The sequence below is a fragment of the Hemicordylus capensis genome, chromosome 4, assembly GCF_027244095.1.
Source record: "Hemicordylus capensis ecotype Gifberg chromosome 4, rHemCap1.1.pri, whole genome shotgun sequence".
NCBI lineage: Eukaryota > Metazoa > Chordata > Lepidosauria > Squamata > Cordylidae > Hemicordylus > Hemicordylus capensis.
The window spans coordinates 231,369,446-231,379,056 of NC_069660.1; the positions used below are offsets into that span (position 1 = coordinate 231,369,446).

Below are 9,611 nucleotides of genomic sequence, written 5' to 3' on the forward strand. Positions count from 1 at the left end.
CAAAGAGCTGTCTGCCATGACCCCAAGATCTGAGGTCAGTCACAGCTCAGACCCCATCAGTATATGTGAAGTTGGGGTTTTTGCCCCAATATGCATCACTTTACCCTTGCTTACATTTAAGAGAACGTCTTCTTCACCATGATCCCCACTGCCCATTAAGATCATCCTGAGAGGTTCGTCTACAATTGCCACTGGCCCTTCTAGTAGCTACTCAGGGATGGGCCTTCTCCGTTGCTGCCCTGAGGCTTTTGAATGCGCTTCCTGTTGAAATAAGAGCCTCCCCATCTCTGACAACTTTTGAAAGGTCAGTCAAGACCTCTCTGAGAGAGGATAGGATGCCTCCATGTCTCAAGCAGGCAATCATTAGACCTCTCCTGAAGAAGCCTGCCTTGGATCCCTCAGAGTTAAGCAACTACAGACCTGTCTCCAATCTTGCATGGCTGGGCAAGGTGATTGAGAGGGTGGTGGCCTCCCAGTTCCAGGCAGTCTTGGAGAAAACTGATTTTCTAGACCCATTTCAAACTGGCTTTCAGGCAGGCTTCCTAATGATCCCTAGGGTGTGGGGACTGCCTTAGTCAGTCTGACAGATTATCTCCAACTGAGAATGGATGGAGGGCATGTGACTCTGTTGGTCCTCTTGGATCTCTAAGCAGCCTTTGATACTATCAACCATAGTATCCCTCTGGATTGTCTGAGGGGATTGGGAGAAGGAGGCACTGCTTTGTGGTGGTTCTGTTCCTACCATCTGTCTATCTATCTATCTATCTATCTATCTATCTATCTATCTATCATATTTTAATACCATCTGATATGTAAATCTCTAGGCAGTGTACAAAATTTAAAATATTTTAAAGTCACAAATTAAAATACATGACAATAAAAACAAAGAAATGAATAATTATTTTAATTTTTAATTATTAAATTAATCTATATATATAATTTGCTAAGGTGTACCCATGGCTAATCCCCTGCATGGCAGCTCTTATGAGAGTTCATGAGCAGATGCACTGTGGTGATTGGGCAGTGGAGATTCCATAGGAAGATAGGGAGGAGGGGCCTGTGATGGTTAAGGACAGTTGGAATGCAACTGTTACTGGTCAGAAGATGTTCTTGATTGTAGAAGAGAGGAATATATAGATACTAGTCGACCCCCACACAGAGCATCTGTGTGCTCTTTGGGGCCAGCTACCTCCCTCACCACCTGCCCCAGTCTCTGGCTGGGCACAGGCTGCCGGGCTGAGTGCCTCCGCCTCGCCTCTGCGGCCGGGCCGCCACCGCCTCACATCCACGCCGCGCCTCACCTCCGCGGCCGGACCCACCGCAACCACGGCCTGGCCCACAGCCGCCGCTGCGGCCTGCCGCCTCGCCTCCACGGCCACCCAATTGGCCAATTTTCCTGGGTGCGCCTGAGCCAATCAGGCGCCTCCGCCGCCCAGACAATCAGCTGGCTGCTGGGATGCACATTCCAAGGCATACCCAGGAGAATTAATATAATAGATGGATAGTGGGCAGGGGTATGTGAAGACAGGGGTCGTGAGGAAGGAAAAAGTCCCTTCAGGAGAAAGTGGCTGCCGTTGTGTGAATTAGATGAGGAAACAAGAACTCAGAAGGGAGAGAGAGAGAAAGGAGGGGAAGAAAGACAGAGGAGAAGAGCGAGTGGAAGAGAGAGCAAGAGAGACAAAGAAGGAACGGCAAGAGATGGGCCCGGGCCTGTCAGCAGCCTGAGTGGCCATGGCGGTGGCGCAGGGTGAGGGTGGGGAGGAATTGGGATAGGGGTGCTGCAGCTTGGCAAATAGGCACCAGCAATGCCTGGTGAGGGGATGGAGTAAAGGGATGGAGGAGTGGCCAAGAGGGGTGATGGATATGGAAGCAACTGGATGGAGGAGGAGGAGCAGGAGTGCTGCTCAGGTGAGGGTGGAGAGATCTCTGGGTTGCGGGGGGGGGCTGTGGCAGGGCATGAGGAGAGCAATCAAGTACTAGTGCGCAGATGCTCGGCACGGGTTAAGCTAGTTCTGATTAAAACCCTTAGTAAAGGTTCTTCCTGAAAACAAACAGAGGAGATGTTCTTATTTCAGTAGAGAGTTTATTCCAAAGCCTTGGGACAGCTACAGAGAAATCCAGGTCCTTGGTTGCCATCAAACAAGCCAGTGGCAACTGTAACTGGACCTCTCCAGAAGATTGGAAGAGGTGGCAGGGATTATGACAAAGGAGATGCTCTCTCAAATAGCTTAGACCCAAGCTGTTAAGGGCTTTACAGTATAGGTAATAACCAGCACTTTGTATTTCACCTGGAAACATATTGGCAGCCAGTGCAGTTCTTTTAAAACCAATGTCATGTGGTCCCTTCATCTTGTGTTATCCCAGAGACCAATCTGACTAACTCATTCTGTCCCAGTTGTAGTTTCTGGACTATGTACAAAGGCAGCCCCATGTAGAGAGCATTACAATAGTCAAGCCTGGAGGTCACCAGCATATGTACCACTATTTTAAGGCCATTCACCTCTAGAAATGGACATAGCTGATGTATCAGCCAAAGCTGATAAAAAGTGCTCCTGGGCACTGCCTCAACCTGAGAAACCAGGGAGAGCAATGGGCCCAGGAGCATTCCCAAGCTACATACCTGATCTTTCAGGAGGAATATAACCCCATCCAGAACAGGCAGATCTAAACCATCTCTTGGGTCTTGGCCCCCCACAGTCAGTAGCTCTGTCTTATTTGGATTTAATTTCAGTTTGTTATCCCTCATCCAGCCCATTACTGTCTCCAGGCAGGCATTTAGGAAAGATATGCCATTTCCTGATGAGGTTGGCATGGAGAAGTAGATCTGGGTGTCATCAGCATATTTATAACACCCAGCACAAAACCTCCTGATGATCTCTCCCAGCGGTTTCATGTAAATGTTAAAAAGCATTGGAGACAGTATGGAGCCTTGTTGGACTCCACACTTCAGCTCTCACTTAGCAGAACAACAGTCTCCAAGTGACACCATCTGGGATCTGCCAGAGATGTTGGAGCAGAACCACCATAAAACAGTGCCACCTAATCCTACCTCACTCAGGCAGTCCAGAAGGATACCATGGCCAATGGTATCAAAAGCTGCAGAGAGATCCAAAAGGATCAGCAGAGTCACACTCCCTTTGTCGATAGCCAGATGGAAATCATCCAATAAGAGGAGTTGCTAGATACCCCCACACTAGACTCTGCAGTAACTGTGGAATCCAGCTTGGCCTGAATCTTTTAGGCAGATTCCAAATGGTGTCTCTTGGAGACTGTTCTGCTAAGTGAGAGCTAAAGTGTGGAGTCCCACAAGGCACCATACTGTCTCCAGTGCTTTTTAACATCTACATGAAACCACTGCGAGAGATCATCGGGAGGTTTCTGGGCAAAATACAAGGTGCTGGTTATAACCTATAAAGCCCTAATCAGCTTAGGCCCTGGGTATTTAAGAAAGTGTTTTCTTCGCCATGAGCCCCATCGCCTGTTGAGATCATCTGGAGAGGTTCATCTATGATCGCCAACCGCTCATCTAGGGGCAACTCAGGGGCGCATCTTCTCCATTGCTAACCTGGGTTTTGGAATGTGCTCCCTGTTGAAATAAGAGCCTCCCCTTCTCTGGCAACTTTAAAAAAGGCACCGAAGACACATTTGTTCACCTTGGCTTTTAATTAGATTACAGGTGAAACTCGGAAAATTAGAATATCGTGCAAAAGTCCATTAATTTCAGTAATGCAAATTAAAAGGTGAAACTGATATATGAGACAGACGCATTACATGCAAAGCGAGATAAGTCAAGCCTTAATTTGTTATAAATGTGATGATCATGGCGTACAGCTCATGAAAAGCCCAAATCCACAATCCCAGAAAATTAGAATATTACATGGAACCAAGAAGACAAGGATTGTAGAATAGAACAATATTGGACCTCTGAAAAGTATACAGTGTACTGTGCTTGATTGGCCAGCAAACTCGCCTGACCTGACCCCATAGATAATCTATGGGGCATTGCCAAGAGAAGGATGAGAGACATGAGACCAAACAATGCAGAATTGCTGAAGGCCGCTAATGAAGCATCCTGGTCTTCCATAATACCTCATCAGTGCCACAGGCTGATAGCATCCATGCCACGCCGCATTGAGGCAGTAATTGCTGCAAAAGAGGCCCAAACCAAGTACTGAATACATATGCATGCTTATACTTTTCAGAGGTCCGATATTGTCCTATTCTACAATCCTTGTCTTCTTGGTTCCATGTAATATTCTAATTTTCTGGGATTGTGGATTTGGGCTTTTCATGAGCTGTACGCCATGATCATCACAATTATAACAAATTAAGGCTTGACTTATCTCGCTTTGCATGTAATGCGTCTGTCTCATATATCAGTTTCACCTTTTAATTTGCATTACTGAAATTAATGGACTTTTGCACGATATTCTAATTTTCCGAGTTTCACCTGTAGTTTCATAGTTTTATTAGTTTTTAATGTTGGGTTTTAAATTATTTTAATGCTTTAATCATTTTTGGTTTTGTTTAATTTGTATTGTTTTTTAATGTACACTGCCCAGAGATGCAGGTTTTGAGCGGTATAAAAATATGTTAGGTAAATAAATCTGTTCACCCAGGCTAATAATTAGATTTACAGTTTTAATAGTTTTTAACATGCCTTGAATTTTAAATTGTTTTAATGTTTTAATTGTGTGTTGTGAACCGCCCAGAGGCATGGGTTTTGAGTGGTATAGAAAGTTGTTAAATGAAATAAACCACATTTGCCATTTTGTCCCCCACTCACCCAGTTTGGAGAGAGCCTTTTGGAGCTCTTCACCATCTGTTTTGTATTTCATTACCCTAAATAGTTTAGTGTCATTTGCAAATTTGGCCACTTAGCTGCTTACCTCAACTTCTAGATCATTTATGAACCAGTAAAAGAGCATTGGTCCTAGTACAGATCTCTGGGAACCCTGCTTCTTACTTCCCTCCATTGTGAAAACTGTCCATTCATTCCTACCCTCTGTTTCCTGTCCTTCAACCAGTTACCAATCCACAACTGAACCTGTCCCTTTATCCCATGACTGCTAAGTTTACTCAAGCCTTTGGTGGGAAACTTTGTCAAAAGCTTTTTAGAAGTCCAGGTATACTACATCAACCAGATCACCTTTATACACATGTGTGTTGATGCTCTCAAAGAACTCTAAAAGGTTAGTGAGGCAAGACTGGCCCTTGCATAAGTCATGCTGATTCTCCCTCAGCAAGGCTTTTCCTTCTATATGTTTAACAATTTTGTTCTTACGTATGCTTTCCATCAATTTACCAGGCACAGAAGTTAAGCTGACCAGCCTGTAATTTCCTGGATCCCTCCTGGATCCTGTTTGAAAATTGGAGTTACCTTGGCTACTTTCCAGTCCTCTCGTACAGAGCCTGATTGTACGGACAAGTTACATATTTTTCCTAGGAGAGCAGCAATTTCACATTTGAGTTCCTTCAGAACTCTTGGGTGGATGCCATCTGGCCCGGGGATTTGTTAATTTTTAGTTTTTCACAACTGTTTAGAACATCCTCTCTTGTCCTCTCAAATTTCTTCAGACCAAGTTCTTCAGCCTCCAAGCCCGAGAAGCTGGAGAGGGTATATAGTTAGTATCCTCTGCCATGAAGTCAGATGTAAATAACTCATTTAGCTTCTCTGCAGTCTCCTTATCTTCCTTTCACTTCCTCATCATCTAAGGGTCCAACTGCCTCCCTGGCAGGTTTTCTACTTCTGATATATTTAAAGAAGTTTTTGTTATTTCCCCCTTGACACTTCTAGCTATATGCACCTCAGAGTTTCTTTTTGCATCCTTTATTGTCTCCTTGCATTGCTTTTGCCAGAGTTTATGTTCCTTACTGTTCTCTTCTATTTTCTGAAGGAAGTCGTTTTCCCTTTTTATAGCTTCCTTGTCTGTACTTGTTGGCCTTTCTGGTGTCATCCTGAATTTGGTGGTACCTTTTCTCCTTCTTGGTATACGTTCCAACTGTGCTTCTAGTACTGTGGTTTTAAACAAGTTCCATGCTTTCTGGAGTGATTTGACCCCCCCCCCCCCGATTTTTCCTTTCAGCTTGCTTTTTACCAGTCCCCTCATTTTTGAGAAGTTTCCTATTCTGAAGTCCAATACACCTGTGATGGACTTCCTTGGTAATGCTCTACTCAATGAATTGGATCACACTATGGTCACTGTTCCTCAATGGTTCTACAACTCTGACATCTCGCACCAGGTCCTGGGCACCACTCAGGATTAAGGTAGCCTTCTCTCTGATTGGTTCTCTGACCTAACAGTTCTAAGGCACATTCATTTGGCATGTCTAGAAATAATGCCTCTCTTTCATTACTTGAATGTGAATTTGCCCAGTCTATGTCAGGGTAATTGAAGTCACCCATTATTACAGCTCTGTATCTCTTTGATACCTCTCTGATTTGCTTCTCCAAGTTACTCACAGTGTTATGATCTGGAGGGCGATAGCACATCCCTAGTAACATATTTCCTTTCAGTCCCTGTATTGATTGAGGCTCCGGTCCTCCTAGGTTTTCTAGTTTCTTGGATTCTGTCCCTTCTTTAATATACAGTGCTGCTCCACCCACAATCCACCCCTCCCTGTCCATTCTATAGAGTTTGTATCCAGGAATAATAGTGTCCCATTGATTCTCACCATTTCATCAGGTTTCTGTTATGCCCACTATATCTATTTCTGCATTAGCAGCCAAGCACTCCAGCTCACCCATCTTGGCTTGAAGGCTTCTGGCATTGGTATATAAACACCTATACAGTGAGTCTCTTACCTGGTATTGGCATGTGCCCCTTACTGTCATTTGACCATCTGTCATGTGCTTCTGTCTGCTCTGTTTCTGGTTGTACTCTGCCCCCTTCTAGTTTATCTGAAGCATTTACACCCTCACACCTTAAGGGACGGCATTTGCTGAATCAGCTACTGCCCAGCCCCTGTAAGCTATCCCCCCAGGCATCATTTTAAAAGCTGCTTTTTAACCTTTTTTATTTTAAGCACCAGCAGTCTGGTTCCATCTTTGGTTCAAGTGGAACCCATCCCTTTTTTTACAGGCTGTGCTTGCCCCAAAATGAATCCCAGTGCCTAACAAATCTAAACCTCTTCTTCCAGGACCTCTGTCTCGTCCACACATTGAGACCTCTCAGTTCTGCCTGTCTCACTGGCCCTGCGTGTGGAACAGGTAGCACTTCAGAGAACGCTACCCTGGGGGGTCCTGGACTTCATTATGCTTCATTATGCTACCTAGCAGCTTAAATTTTGGCTTGTAGGACCTCCCAACTGCATTTCCCAACATTGTTGGTGCCAGCGTGTACCACGACAGCTGACTCATCCCCAGCACTGCCTAACAGCCGATTTAGATGCAGCATGACATCCACAGCCTTTGCACCATGCAGGCAAGCCACTGTGCTCTCTGCACTCAGGTCACAAAACCAGCTCTCTATGGCCCTAGTGATTGCATCACCCACTACTAGGAAGCCCCCCCCCCAAGGAGTATCCTCAGTGCAGAGGATTGGGCGCATCACCCAAGGAAAGGGTCCCCTCTAAAGGAGCATTCTCCTCTTCCTCAGAGTAATGCCCTCCTCCTTCTCTAAGACCTTCATTCTCCAGAAAGCAGAGCAGCTGTCAGCCTGGGAGTGGGATGCCTCTATCACGTCCCTGAGGGTCTCATCCATATACCTCTCTGCCTCTTTAAGCTTCTTCAGGTCAACCACCTTGGCTTCGAGGGAATGAACTTGCTCCTGGCTCTCAGGGAACTCTTTGCACCTCAGGCAGATTGTTATACATGATTGTGTATAATCTGAATTCCAAGATTTCATAATTTGTCTAATCTGAATTTGTTTTGAGGGAAATTACCTCCTTCAAGATGTTGTGAAAATGTTATTAATGGCCAATTATTTTCCAACAGTCTGTTTTCTAGAGTTCCCCACTCCTGGGTTGCTTTCTCTTTGGTTTACCACTGGGTGTCATCAGTATCATGTGTTATGGAATTTGCACTGCTGATATGAGGGAGATTCGGATGAAGCAGAGGCATCTAAGAAGGAAACAGCCTGCAGAGATCTTACTGATGAATGCACAGAAGAAGAACAAGAGAAAGAAAACAATAAAAAATAAAATGCTGTAGAACTTCCAGATAGATTCAGAACAGCAAACTATACAATACATAGAGAACCAGAACAGCAAACTATACTGGAAGAGAAAAAAAGACCAATATTGCTTAGTTCAGAGGTTTTTATGTAGAATTTTCAAATAGATACTTGTTTATTGAACTGGGTCACTTACCTGTGACTTTCACAGTGAGGATCGTATTTTATCTGTTGTGTTTAAAGAAATTTAAAGAATGAGCATGCATTATTTTACATGGATGCAGACTGCAATCAGGTACTCTATCTTCTGGCTCTTATTACATGTGGTTCAAAACTATTTTGACAGTGCGGCCAAAGTTAAAAAGGCTTCCCTCCTTTTTAAATTGTTAAGGAAAACTGGGATGTTCCCAGAAACCCTAGAGAGAATCTGTCAAAAGTCTTATTGGGGAAACACTCGTTTAGGATGTCGCATATATGATTTTTTTAAAATTTCACCTTCTGTAGTTTCTGAAAAGCAATACCTCTTTTGTTTTGCTCTTTGAAATTTAATATGTAAATTATAATAAAGAATTTTGATGGCAGTGCTCAAGGCAGGTATCATGGTATCCTTCGAATTGTTTTTTAAAAAATACAAACTTAATTTAAAAGTAGTATTTGCTTAATCCTTTTGATAAAAATGCTAGGGTTCTTAACAAAATTTCTTCTGGATTAACTTGAAAAGCAAAATGCTTTCTCAAGTACTTGACAAATCTTAGAATATCAGTTGCTCATGCATTAGTGGAATAATCTGTTTGAGTTCTGCACATCTCATGAGAGGCCAATACATCAAAATATTCTTCAGTGGTTTAAATTATTTTGCTACAAATTTGCTCTCTGCAAAACAAAAATATACTTAAACAAATATTTTACTGACTTATTAATATTAATACCTGCATTTGACATCTCTGACTACATCTTGTTGACTGTGAAGGGCAATTTAATTATCTATAGCACTGTTAACACTTACAGAAATGAGGGGTATTTGTCAGTATAATACATTTTCATTAGCTGTTTAATCATATAAGTCATTTTAACTCTGCCCCATGTCACTGAAAGGGTCTGAGCTCTCCTCAGATTTGGAATCTCAAAGATTAACCATAAGATGGTGTTTGGAGTATTGCTATCGATACCATGGTGATTACCATAGCAACCAAGCTTATGCTGCTCATTTTCAGGACTAAAGCTGTATAACATTAAGTTGGAAAACTATGAAAAATAACAACTTTTAAGCTTGTGAATCACTATGCAACAATTCAGTTTAATATGGCTCTTTAACATCACTTCCACAAGGCAACCTAATAGTAAGGATGTGCAAGAAAGTTTTTTCAATTTGATTTGTGCCTGAATCGAATCACCCCTGATTTGTTTTGTGTCAAAATCTGCCCCCCCGAATCACCCCATATTCAATTGAGATTTTATTTGGATTGGGATCTATCCAGACCACCTGTATAGGTCATA

The 9,611-nt window shown here is 43.3% G+C and overlaps 1 long non-coding RNA gene across 6 annotated transcripts in view; it reads left to right on the forward strand.

The window, feature by feature from the left end:
• LOC128322987 (uncharacterized) overlaps window positions 1-8,711 on the forward strand; it is a 51,050-nt gene extending 42,339 nt beyond the window's left edge. For 5 of the 6 annotated variants that reach the window (XR_008306127.1, XR_008306124.1, XR_008306125.1 and 2 more), the window contains one exon: window positions 7,937-8,711. This is a non-coding gene — a long non-coding RNA (uncharacterized LOC128322987). The remainder of the gene's footprint in view (window positions 1-7,936) is intronic. The other variant, XR_008306126.1, reaches the window with a different exon arrangement.
• The last annotated feature ends 900 nt before the right edge of the window (window positions 8,712-9,611 follow it).